General features: G+C 43.9%; 1 long non-coding RNA gene across 1 annotated transcript in view; it reads right to left on the reverse strand.

The window, feature by feature from the left end:
• Window positions 1–733: 733 nt before the first annotated feature.
• LOC113631661 (uncharacterized) overlaps window positions 734–12,384 on the reverse strand; it is a 196,094-nt gene continuing 184,443 nt past the window's right edge. Inside the window, exon 6 of the long non-coding RNA XR_003437482.1 lies at window positions 734–3,723. This is a non-coding gene — a long non-coding RNA (uncharacterized LOC113631661). The remainder of the gene's footprint in view (window positions 3,724–12,384) is intronic.

Consider the following 12,384-nt stretch of genomic DNA (forward strand, 5'->3'; position numbering starts at 1 on the left):
ACACTAATTCAAAAAGATACATGCACCCCAACGTTCATAGCAGCACTATTTACAATAGCCAAGATATGGAAGCAACCTAAGTTTCCATTAACAGATGACTGACTTAAGAAGATGTGAGATAGATAGATGTGTGCATACACACATATACACACACACAGATGCACACACAATGGAATACTACTCAGTCATAAAAAAGAATGAAATTTTGCCATTTGCAGCAATATGGATGGACTCGGACAGCCTTATGCTAAGTGAAATAAGTTAGACAGAGAAAGACAAATACTGTATGATATCACTTATATGATATGTGGCATCTAAAAAATACAACAGGGCTTCCCTGGTGGCGCAGTGGTTGAGAGTCCGCCTGCCGATGCAGGGGACACGGGTTCGTGCCCCAGTCCGGGAAGATCCCACATGCCGCGGAGCGGCTGGGCCTGCGTGTCTGGAGCCTGTGCTCCACAACGGGAGAGGCCACAACAGTGAGACGCCCACATACCGCAAAAAAACAAAAACAAAACAAAAAAAATTACAACAAACTAGTGAATATAACAAAAAAGAAACAGACTCACAGATACAGGGGACAAGCTAGTGGTTACCAGTGAGGGGGGGGGCAGTATAGGGGTTGGGGAGTGGGAGGTACAAACTATTGGGTGTAAGACAGGCTACAAGGATGTACTGTACAACACAAGCAATAGAGCCAATATTCTGTAATAACTGTAAATGGAGTGTAACCTTTAAAAATTGTATTAAAATATATATGGGGGAAAAACAAGGAAACAAAAAAATAGGGGGAAAAAAAAGCCAAAACAACAACAACAAAAAGACATTAACAGGATGCTGTGTGCTTTGGACAAGCAGTCCCTTTAGATGGTTTAGATGTATATTTCAGGAAGAATTTTAATGAACCCAGACTCTTGCATTTTCCCGTACATGAAAAAGCACTAAAATCATTAACTTGAGATGTCCATTCCTTGTGACTAGCAGTAATCTTTAATCACAATGTATGCTTGATTACACATATACCCTAGCCAAAAAAAACACCAAAAAACATAGAAACTGGCTTCTCCTCCCACCTCTTTAGAACATTTCTCTCAGAGTTACTAAGAGGCTGTTTCCTGGACTATCATCTCCAGTAAGACCCTGAATAAAACTTTTAAACTCTCAGAACAATAACATATATATAATATTTAGAAATTAGGAAATTAAATGTAGATTTACAGAAAATGACCCATAGATGCTAGGTAAAATCCAGGGACACTGGGTTCGATAATGAGGTGAAACATCAAAGGAGATGTTATGAACTGAACTGTGTCTCCCCAAAAAGGACACATAGGCGTCTTAACCCCCAGTACCTCGGAATGTGACCTTATTTGGAGATAGGGTCTGTATAGAGGTAAAAGTTAAAGTGAGGTCATCAAGGTGGCCGTAACCTAACATAAATGGTGTCCTTATAAAAAGGAAAAACTTGGACACAGACAAATAAGGAGAAGGCAACCATCTACAAGGCAAGGAGAGAAGCCTTCTCTCACAGCCCTTGGGAGAAACCAACACTGCCAACACCTTGATTTCAGATTTGAGACAATAAATTTCTGTTGTTTAAGCCAACAGAAATTGGTACTTCGCTATGGAAGCAAGATATGGGGAAGTGCGGATGTGGATTCCTTGCTAATGGGAACATCACTAGAGAAACTTCACAGCATACTAGTCACTCCACCCAGCTTTGGACACCAGCACCCTGAGGGGGGCTGCACAGGAAGTTTGGAGTTTCCAGGTAGAAGAAAGAGTCCCTGCCCTGGAAGCAGACTTCAGCATAAGTGGGAGACCTGGAAGTCAGCTTCTAACAGGAAGGTGCTGACGGTCATGGGCACAAGACTAAAATACAAGCTACAAAGGGAAAGGTGAGGGTAGGAGTGGCCAGCTTGAGAATGCATCTTGGCCCCCTTCCCTGTGCCTCTACCCCTTCCCTCACTCTGGCTATCTGGGATCACCTTCCAAATCAACTAGCATGAACTTGGCTACTCTGAATTGAGCTGTGTTGGAATATAAAATATGTACCACATTTCAAAGTATGAAAAAAGAACATAAAGCACCTCCTTATATTCGTTTCCTAGAACTGCTATAACAAATCACCACAGATTTGGTGGTTTAAAACAACAGAAATTTATTCTCTCACAGCTCTGGAGCCAGAAATCCAAAATCTAGTTGTTAGCAGAGCCATGCTCCCTTAGAAGGCTTCAGCATTCCTTGGCTTGTGGCTGTATCCCAGATCTCTGCCTCTGTACTCACATGGCTTTCTCCTCTGTCTCTGTCCTCCTCTTCTGTCTCTTATAAGGACACTTGTCATTGGATTTAGGGCCCACCCAGATAATCCCAATGATTTTATTTCGAGATCCTTAATTTAATTACATCTGCAAAGACCCTTTTCCCAGATAAGGTCATATTCACGGGTTTCAGGGATTAGGATGTGAACATAAATTCTGGGGAACCACCTTACAAGCCACTACACTCCTTAATAATTTTTATGTTAGTAACATGGTGCATTAGTTTGCTAGCACTGCCACAAAAAAAATATCATAGACTGGGTGGGTTAAACAACAGAAGTTTATTTTCTTATAGTTCTGGAGGCTAGAAGTCCGAGATCAAGGTGCCAGCAGAGTTTGTTTCCTCTGAGGCTTCCCTCTTTGGCTTGCAGATGGCTGCCCACTTGCTGCCTCTTCACATGGTCTTTTCTTGGTGCTTAAACATTCCTGATATCTCTCTTGTGTGTCCAAATCTCTTCTTCTTATAAGGACACCAGTCAGGTGTCCTTGATGACACACCTTGGTGATTAGAGCCACCTTAATGATCATTTTAGCTTGATTACCTCTGTAAAGACCCTATCTCCAAATACAGTCACATTCTGAGGACGGGGGGTTAGGGTTTCAACACGAATTTGGGGGGAACACAATTCAGCCCATAATACATGGTGAAATAATATTTTGGTTGTTTTAGGTTAAATAAAATATATTCTTAAATTTTAATTTAAAAGGAAGTATGGGGAACATCTTAAACAAACTTTGACTCCTCACAAATTTGCCCAGGGTCTGCCCTTAATTCTCCCTATGGCCCAATCTCCTCCACCAACCCTGGCCAGAACAAGGGCTGTTAATGAAATCCTAGGATCTTGATTCTCTGGGTAGTTTGAGGAGCACTTGGGGAAAAGAGACCAGGAAGAAGGTCCTAGTGTTGGTGTTATTGAGGGACTTTCAAGGACAGAAAGAAGAGATCTATTAAATCTGTTTGAGTACCTATTCTGTACAGAAACCCCCCTACACACACACACACACACACACACACACACACACACACACACCATCTCTGCAAGTCTTGCGCAAAATCTGCCACACTCCTAAATGTTTTGTTTCTTGAAAGAAATCAGGGAAAGGACCTGGTCGGCATGAACCTGAGAGGACAGAGCAGCCACAGAGGTGGGATGTGGGTGAGCCCAAGGCCAGCAGGAAGAGGAACGTGGAAACGCAAGTGACCACCAAAGTGCTGGGAGTTTGCAAAGATCTTTGGGAGGGTATCTGACTTCCCACAGGATGTGTGATGGGGGCTTGAGCTAATTTTCTTTCAATCTCAAAGGACAGGGTGACGTCAACTGATGACTGGGTTTACTTGTTATCAAAGAGTTGAAATGAAGACACAGGAGGCATGCTTATCAACTTTGTAGAGGACAGGAAGCTGAAAGGAACAGCAAATACATAATTAGAACCCACAAGCCTCAAGAAGCTAGAATACCAACCTGAATTTAATAAAAGGAAACAATAAGAATGAAGGGAATGCCCTGCACTTGAGAGGATAGATAGATAGGGAAATAAATAAATAAAAACTATTGGTACAAAGCACTTGGAAAAGAGTCAGGGGTTTGACCCAGATGAGGGTACTCCAAAAGCAGATGGGACCCAGGCTGTTCTAGTAGAAAAGCAGTATGCAAAGGAGGGAGCAGGCAATCAGGTTCATTCTTTCTAGTCAGGCCCCCGGAATGTCAATTTCAGGTCTGCTTGCTGTACATTAAGAAGGAAGCAAACTGGAGCACGTGCAGAAAATGAATGACCAGTGTGATAAGGGAACCCCAAACCACGTAAGGCAGGAACAGTGCTATGTAGCTGGAGAAGAGAAGCACCAGGGGAGAAGGGAGAATTCTCTACATGAATCTAAAATGCTGCCATGTGAAAGAGCTTGGGCTTGTACTGAATGGCTCTGAGGAGTGAAATCAGGAAGAAACTGGAATAATGTATAATGAATAAAACAAATGTATCCAGTAGGATTTGTTTAACTGGAAGTAACAGAAAGTCTGATTAATAATGGCTTAAACAACAAAAAAAATTCCATTACTTAAAAAAAAAAAAAAAAGGCTAGAAGTAGTCCATGGGTAAGGCCTCAGGCTTTCTCCAATCTTTTCCCCCACCACCCTCAGAGTTCTGGTTTCATCCTCCAACTGTTGCCTCATGGTCAGACGATGGCTGTTGAAGCTCTAACAGCGCAAATCAGCTCTCAGAGCAAGGGAGGAGGGTGACGATAAGGGGATGTAGCAAAGAGGATCTTTTCCTTAATGGTGCTGTCCTTTTTCAGAAAAGGAAACAATTTCTCAGATGTCTTCGTATACGTATCTCATTGGCCATACTGGGTTATGTGGCCAATTCTAGCCACAGGAAGACTGGAAAAGGAACACCTAGCTTTTCCAGCCTATATAGTGGGAGGCTGGCAAGAGAGAAGAGAATGAGTTTTTAGCAGCCCTTAGTAGTGTCTGCCACAACAAAATCAACTATAAATCAACTACCAGTAGATGCTCTTAGTGTTTTTAACGCAAATATGTTTATATAAGCACATATGCTCACATAGGTCTACTGCACACAGTTTTATTCCCAGTTTACATTGCTTAATATTTTGAGTATCTTCCTATAACGTTTTGAAATTCTTTGAAAATGTAATTTTCAGCAGTTGTACAACATCCTTATGCTATTCCACATTCAACCACTCCTCTACATGGAGGTTATTTCTACTTTGATAGAACTTTCTAGCTGTCATATCCAGAGGCAGAAGGGTGTGCCTTGGAAGGTAATGAGGTGCCCACCTTTGGAAATATTCCATCACAGGGATGAAAGAGATAAGACACAGCATGGGGGTGGGTGGTTCCTGGACTCTATGACATCTCAGGCCCTTCCTCACCTCCTCAAGATGCAGATGATAGGGTGTAAAAGATATGGAGACGTGATCAGGGAGCGTCGCCGTGCCCTCTCTGTTTCATCTTCCCATTCTGCTGCCTGAGCCCACAGGCTGCACAACATTCCTCCTCTGGATACCCGCAAGGTCAGCACCCCACACAACACCCCATCCCAAGGTCACACCATCTCTCTCACTATCTCCTGTCAAGGAGAATAGCCTGAATCAGTCTTCACAGGCTTTAAAATTGCCTGAATAGGGTTTCCCTATTGCTTCCCCTGGTGGCGCAGTGGTTGAGAGTCCGCCTGCCGATGCAAGGGACACGGGTTCGTGCCCCGGTCTGGGAAGATCCCACATGCCGCGGAGCGGCTGGGACCGTGAGCCACGGCCGCTGAGCCTGTGCGCCCGGAGCCTGTGCTCCATAATGGAAGAGGCCACAACAGTGAGAGGCCTGCATACCTCAAAAAAAAAAAAAAAATTGCCTGAATATAGACAGCAACATCTCTGGCTCTTATCAATGGGCCCAAACATGAGAATCAGTGGGAAGCACCTAGGCCTGGACCAGGGGGGCAAGGATGGAGAGAGCCTAAGACGCCAGGAGCTAATGACAACATCCCAGTGATGCTCCTCTGCGGCCTCTTGCTGCTCTGAAGCCTATCTGTGGCTTTCCAGCCTGCCACGGGGACAGGGAATGGGCAGGTATCTTCATTATGACGGCTCAGCAAACACCACCAGGGTCATGTAGGTGAGCTGGGTAATGCAAAGAGTGAGAAGTGTCAGTTCCCAAGGGTTGTGTGCTAGGGGGTCACAGACACTGGAGTGGTGTTGGGGGACAGAGCAGACACCTGACTTATCAGTGACGGGTTTGATATCAGCCGTTGCTATATATAGTTGTGCTTCAAGGGATGTGATCTGACCTAAGTCTAAACGAATTTAAATTTACCTTCCATGGAATCACGGAAGTATTCATACTCTTCAACAGGGTCAACATCCCAAGCCTACAATTCAAAAACCAGAATTCAAAACCAAGATTTTTAAGACACAAGCAACTTGCCAGATGACAACTCAATGACAAAAAAATAGCCATTAGCAACATCACCAGTTTATTCTCAGTTACACGGACCTTAGCTCATCCCTCCAGTTTCTTGCTCTTTTAAGTGGGTTTAGGGAACAAATATTTAAAGGTCAAATAATTTCGGTAAACTTCAGTGATACAATATTGCTAATGCCAAGCACAAAACAACCCAGTAAGAAAAGTTGCAAGTATTTGCATTGTCTCTTTTCTAAAAATGGAGCTCCAATTGCTTGCTGGATGAATGGAATTGGAAAGGTCAGCAGCCCCAAAGGTCATTTTCTTGCCTATGAATATTGTGTCTACCACACAGCACAATCGTGTGTGCATCAGCAGCTCACTAGGGGCAGACCAAAGGCTGGAGCCAGGGATCTGAGCAGAGGAATAATTTGTGTCTCAGCTCTGCCAACAGCTGCCCCCAAGGCATGTCTCTTAATTACTCCATGACTTAATTTGTTCAGGCTCTTATTTGGGTCCATGAATCTGGCCACCAGAAGGAATCTTGAAAAGTCCCTTCTACTAATAGCTGCCCCCTTTCCCCCAGGTTAATATCAAAGGAACCCTCTTTAATTTTATTAAATTAATAAAATATCCTTCTTAATATTATTTAACCTTTGGATTAGGGACAAGTCTCATTCTGTTCATCATAAGTCTCTTAAAATTGTATTGATTCTAAGTTCTCAAACAGAACAAAGTATACGTAAACTTGGTAAAGCACAAGTTTGAGAAAATGTTAACTGTCCCACTTATATTCTTGACTGCAACCCTCATAAGATGCAGGACATTGTATGAGGCAATCTGCTGGTTTATAGAGCTGGGTAGACTATGTCCCTGTCTCCAAGAACTTCCAGCATAGAGGAGAAACAATGACTAATATAGATATTAAGAGAGAAAGGAAAAGGATATATAGGTTACACACAAAATACGAACAGCTCTAGTAGACACACCTGGGACATCTGTCCAGCCCACAGTGACCAGCTTTCTCTGAGAGCTGCCTCTGCCCTCAGATACCACATCCACAGCCATGTTTACACACCATCACTCGCCCCCCATCTCAGCCACGGCTGATTGGACCAGTGGTAGACACCTCACCAAGCTAAGTCAAATTCTCTGTCCCGGGAAGCTGGAATCGTAATTCAGAGCACCTGTAAACTCCGCCAATTTAGGTGCCTATACCTCTGGAGAAGAAGGAGGACAAAAGAGAGCAGAGAGGAGCAGCCCGAGACCCTGTGTGCTCCCACCCCCAGAGGCTGAGAAGACAGCTGCCTTGGTTGCTAACGGCTTTGCCCTTTCTGGTACCCGGCCTGCATGGGGCCCCGAGGACACTCCTATCTTCCTGAAACATCCTTGTTTCCTATGAGAAATTTCCCCTTTCTCCTTGAGCTGGCCCAGGCTGCTGCTACATTCAAAGCCATCTTGACTAGGCCTTGATCATTAACATGCCCCTCCTCATATAAAAGAGACACAGGTAATCCAAAACAGCCAACAGTCCAAAAGCCATTTTTGGCCCTGGAGGACACCATGAAATGAGTATGTTTAAATTGCTGAAATTCATAACACCTTGAACGAAAACACAAGCCCACAGCAATGTAAACCTGATCGACAGAGTCCAGCGAAGCCTGTTTCCTTTGTCCTGCCCTAGGCTCTGCTAGCCTCTGCTCTCTGGTCCTCACAGGATGAGGAAGCATTACCACTTTCCCTCCCCTTCCACCCATCTCCCCCGCAGACCCACAGCTGAGCACCTCATGTTTTGGGAGGAACCTTTAAAAGCCCTTCCTGAAAGCATCGAGCATAACAGACGGCTGCCCGAGAAAATAGTAGAGGAGGCAAGAAGACCACTGGATTCTTTTCAGAAAAAGTTTACCATCACACCTCAGATAATTTATAAAATAAATAATGCCTAAAAGACATGCAAAAGAAGACCTGTGAGTGGTTGGCTTCCTGGTCAATGAGGGTTTCCAGTGTGGTTCAGAAGTTTTGATGCAAGAGCCATGTAGAAAGGAACCTGATTAAGGATCCGCAGGAACAAAAACCATTGCAGGAAAGAGAGGGAAGAAGACTCTATCAGAGCAGCCTGAACGCTCATCGGGCTGAGGAGAGTGTGCAGAGTGGGGTGGAGGGTGGTGGGAACACTGGTGCTGTCCTTACAAAGCCTGGTAGGCCCCGTATCCTGGGAAACAGAATCCACCAATTGCATTGAGAGAGATCTCTTTGTATAACCCAAGCCTTCCCCATGGCGAAATAATCCCCTCATCACTACCCAACACCTACATCTTAAGTAGTTTACGGACCTATTAAATACCACAGAGACCAAGGATCAGGTCTGGTACCTTATAGATGTGCCCACGAGGATCAGCTTCCAGTTTATAAGGACTTGGTCATGGAGATGACTTCATTCAATCACAAAACGAGGTGACCTGGAGGGACCTCAGGGAGCCCTCTTCCAACACAGCTTCTTCAGTTTCCAGATGAAACAAAGGCTGGGTGTGGTTACAAAAAATGATCTGAGTCCAAAGATCCCCTAGGCTTGGCCAGGCTATTTTTTTGTCTCCCAGTCTAATAGGACAGGCCAGCCTGGCCCGGCTCCCAGGCCTCGCATGCGAGGTTTTGCCAACAGGCCTCACAAATGTCCAGCGGAGAGGTTGCCAAGCCCAGGCCCCACCCGGCTCGTTATCTGCCCGCAGGGTTCTCCCATGACTCTCTGGCTGGCCCTGCTGCCACCTCTCTTTGTGGGCCAGCTGTACCGGCATGGCTGCTGGTGTGTTCAGTCAAAGGTCCTGCCTCTGTTTGGTTGATAAGCACGGTCAAGTTGCAAATCCCACTGCTACGACACAGGCACTCCTGCCCCGATTGTCTTCGAAGCCTGCACTACCTTGACACGTTGTCACCTAGGGCCTAGGCTGACCCAGGCCTGAGGCTTGGCCACCAGGAAGAAGGGGAAGCTACAGTCCAGAGTCACAGAGCCAGGCTTCTCTCTCCAGAATCACCATACTGCATTTCCCTGCCAGTTGGCTCTTTTAAATGATTCTTTTGTGCCTCAATTATTACAGCTCTCCCAGGTCCTGAAAAGCTTCTTCCCTGGAAAACACTTGAACCAGCCAGTAAAAGTACTGACTAGCTTAAGAGATCTAGGTCAATGTTTTTAAAAGTGAGGTTTGCGGCAGAAACACTGGGTGCTTGTTCAAAATGTAGGCTCACGGCACCATCCCAGGCTTTCTGAATTAGAATCTTTCAGAGTAGGGGCTGGAAATCAGATCGTTTAACAAGCCCCCAGGTGAATGTGATGTGCACTAAAGTGGTAAGACCCACTTGACCCATTGTGGGTCTGACTCAGTTACCTCTGGCAGCAAGGGATGGTCCCTTCCCTAAGTCCTCCAGGTCTTTTCTTCTGAGCCTTCCGTGAAGAAAAAGTACAAAGAACTTTACAAATGTCAACTTAATGACTAAGATTATCATTTCTTGGAGGCAGATGTCTATTTCTTTCTCCTGGAGCTCACCTTATCAAGTCCCAGTAGGAGGAGAATTGCCCATGGAGGATACCTAAACCACCTTTCATCCCCTACTCTATATAGAATGTTTAGTCCGTGCCCGCAATCCCGTGAGATCCATTTCAAAGTTTAATGACCATTTGGGGGCATAAATCTACAGTGTTTCTTTTTGAGTAGCAAAGATCTCTGGAGCCACTGACTTCCGTTCTACCTGTTTAGAAGATAATATGAAGATTCTGACGACTCAGCTTTATTTTTTTTTAATTTTTTTTATTGGAGTATAATTGTTTTACAATGTTGTGTTCGTTTCTGCTGTACAATGAAGTGAATCAGCTATATGCATACATACATCCCCTCCTTCTTGGAACTCAGCTTTATTTTTTAAAGAAGCCCACAGGAATAGAGAAGGTACCACTCCCTTCTGCTGGCTAAAATACCAAGAAAACTAAATGAGATCTTATTCTTGTGCCCAAGATGACTCTTCATCTATTGACAGAGAGGTGACAATCAGTATTAGGTCTGCAGCCTGGTTCCAACCATGAGCAAAAAGCTGACAGTGCATCCTACACATATTTTGTGTTTGCATCTTGCCTCTAAAGAATCCAAAGCACTTCCACCTACTTCTGTGTGTACTGTCATGGAGGAAGGCAGTTATCCACTCTACTTCATGAATAACTCTTCTGCGGCCAAAGGAATATGTGATGTGTTCAAGGTAGAGCACTTAAGTAAAAGCAGAATTCTAGCAATTAATTAAGGTGACGATCCTTGGGTCAGAAAATTGAGCTACACGCTTTGCGTGAAATTGTCTTTGGCATATTCAAGACATCTTAATCTTGTTGGCATTCAGTCTGCAAATAAAGCTGAACCACAGGTAACTCCACTTCTGTATCCTTTTCCCCACCTTTTATGCCCTGCTTTCTGACATTAAGGATCTCACCTGTTCATATGATTCATCAGAGGAAAAAACGGCATTAATTAACATCAAAATGTTAAGGACTCAACGTATTTTCCCACAGATATCTGGATTACGAAAGAGAAGCCTAGAAGAGGATTGTTTTACACAAAGAAATGGCTGGCTAATGGTGAAATTTTAGGCATCAGTGGGATAGGAAACTTCCTACTATTCCTTTAGATGTATATTCTGCCCAAGCAGAATGTCAAAACCTGTCTATAAGACACAGTATATTAGAATGAAGAAACTGTCAAACATAATATGAATTTAAGCAACCAAACTCTGTTCCAAAGCACCTTAAGAAGGTGATATTGGAGATCTAGAATCATAACATTAAATAAACCTGTAAACCTGGAGACTTCTAGTGTGGCCCAAGATGGAAAAATAAAAACTGTATTTATTTTCCCACCCAAAACATCTAAAAAAACAGACAAAACATATGAAAATAGTTCCCAACACATTGGACATCAGGCAATGAAGGGCAGTGATCCCTGAAAGATGAGAAATGGATGAGCCCTAAGACTGCCCCAGCTTATTGCACTGAGAGAATTTCCAGCCCACAGCACAAGAAGGGGGAACCCGGATGGAGTCTGGCCGTCTCACTGAGTAGAGGAAACTGGGGAGGCCAAGGTGGCTAGAGTCCACAGGGTGGAAACGAGAGAGATGCATAGAGAGAGGACTGTGGAGACGGGCAGAGGACCCCCCTTGAGTATTCAGCTGCGTATTGTTCAGTGCCTGCAAGAGAGGAAACTGCCTGAGGCTGGAGAAAAGACTATCTAAAAGGGTTAGAGGGGATAAGGAGCAGAGAGCTTACAAACGGCTGGGAATAATGCCTGTTCCCATCAGCCAGAGCGAAAAACCTTATAATTCACAGGGTGTGGGATAGACTACTCAGAATGGTCTTAACTTGGTAGTAAGGAAACTTGACCCTAGACTAAACACTGCCTCAGTCCCACCTAACAAAGCTTACTCAAGAAGGAACAGATAACCTGAATAGCCCTATCAAAGAAATTGGATTTGGAGTTTAAGACCTTTCCACAAAGTCAACACCAGGCTCAAAGGCCTTCACTTGGGAATTTTGCCAAACATTTAGAGAAGAAATACTATCAATTCTATACAGACTCTCCCAGAAAATTAAAGAAGAGAAAATACTTTCCAAGATTCTATAAGGCCAGTATTATTCTGATACCAAAACCCAGACAAAGGTATTATAAGAAACAAACAGCAAACCTGTATTCTTTACACAGAGATGCAAGGATTCTCAACAAGATTTTAGCAAATTGATCCAACAATGTAGGCCAATAAAATTATATGCAAATACACAGAAATAATACTAGTCCTGATCATTAGTTTGAGGCACAAATATTTCTCTCTAAAAGCAGTGACTATTTAAGAGCTATCTGTAAGCCATGTGTTCATTTAATAATTATCCCTTGTGGCTATTAAAATAAAGACAGATTACTTGCTGATGGCCAACACTGAGCAAGTCCACAGACTGTGGGTCTGCCTTTTCAGTGTTACTTCTACTGTGAGTTCCCCATGAGCAATAGCTGGGTTTTCCCATCTTTGCGTTTTCAGGGCTAGCAGAATCCCTGGCATATTATCAATCCTTTCTTCCTGTTCCCAGCCTCTTAGCATGGGAGATAATAAATGTCCTTGCTGTTCCT

The sequence above is a fragment of the Aethalodelphis obliquidens genome, unplaced genomic scaffold (genome assembly GCF_003676395.1).
Source record: "Aethalodelphis obliquidens isolate GAN/ISIS:26980383/991018 unplaced genomic scaffold, ASM367639v1 scaffold2, whole genome shotgun sequence".
NCBI lineage: Eukaryota > Metazoa > Chordata > Mammalia > Artiodactyla > Delphinidae > Aethalodelphis > Aethalodelphis obliquidens.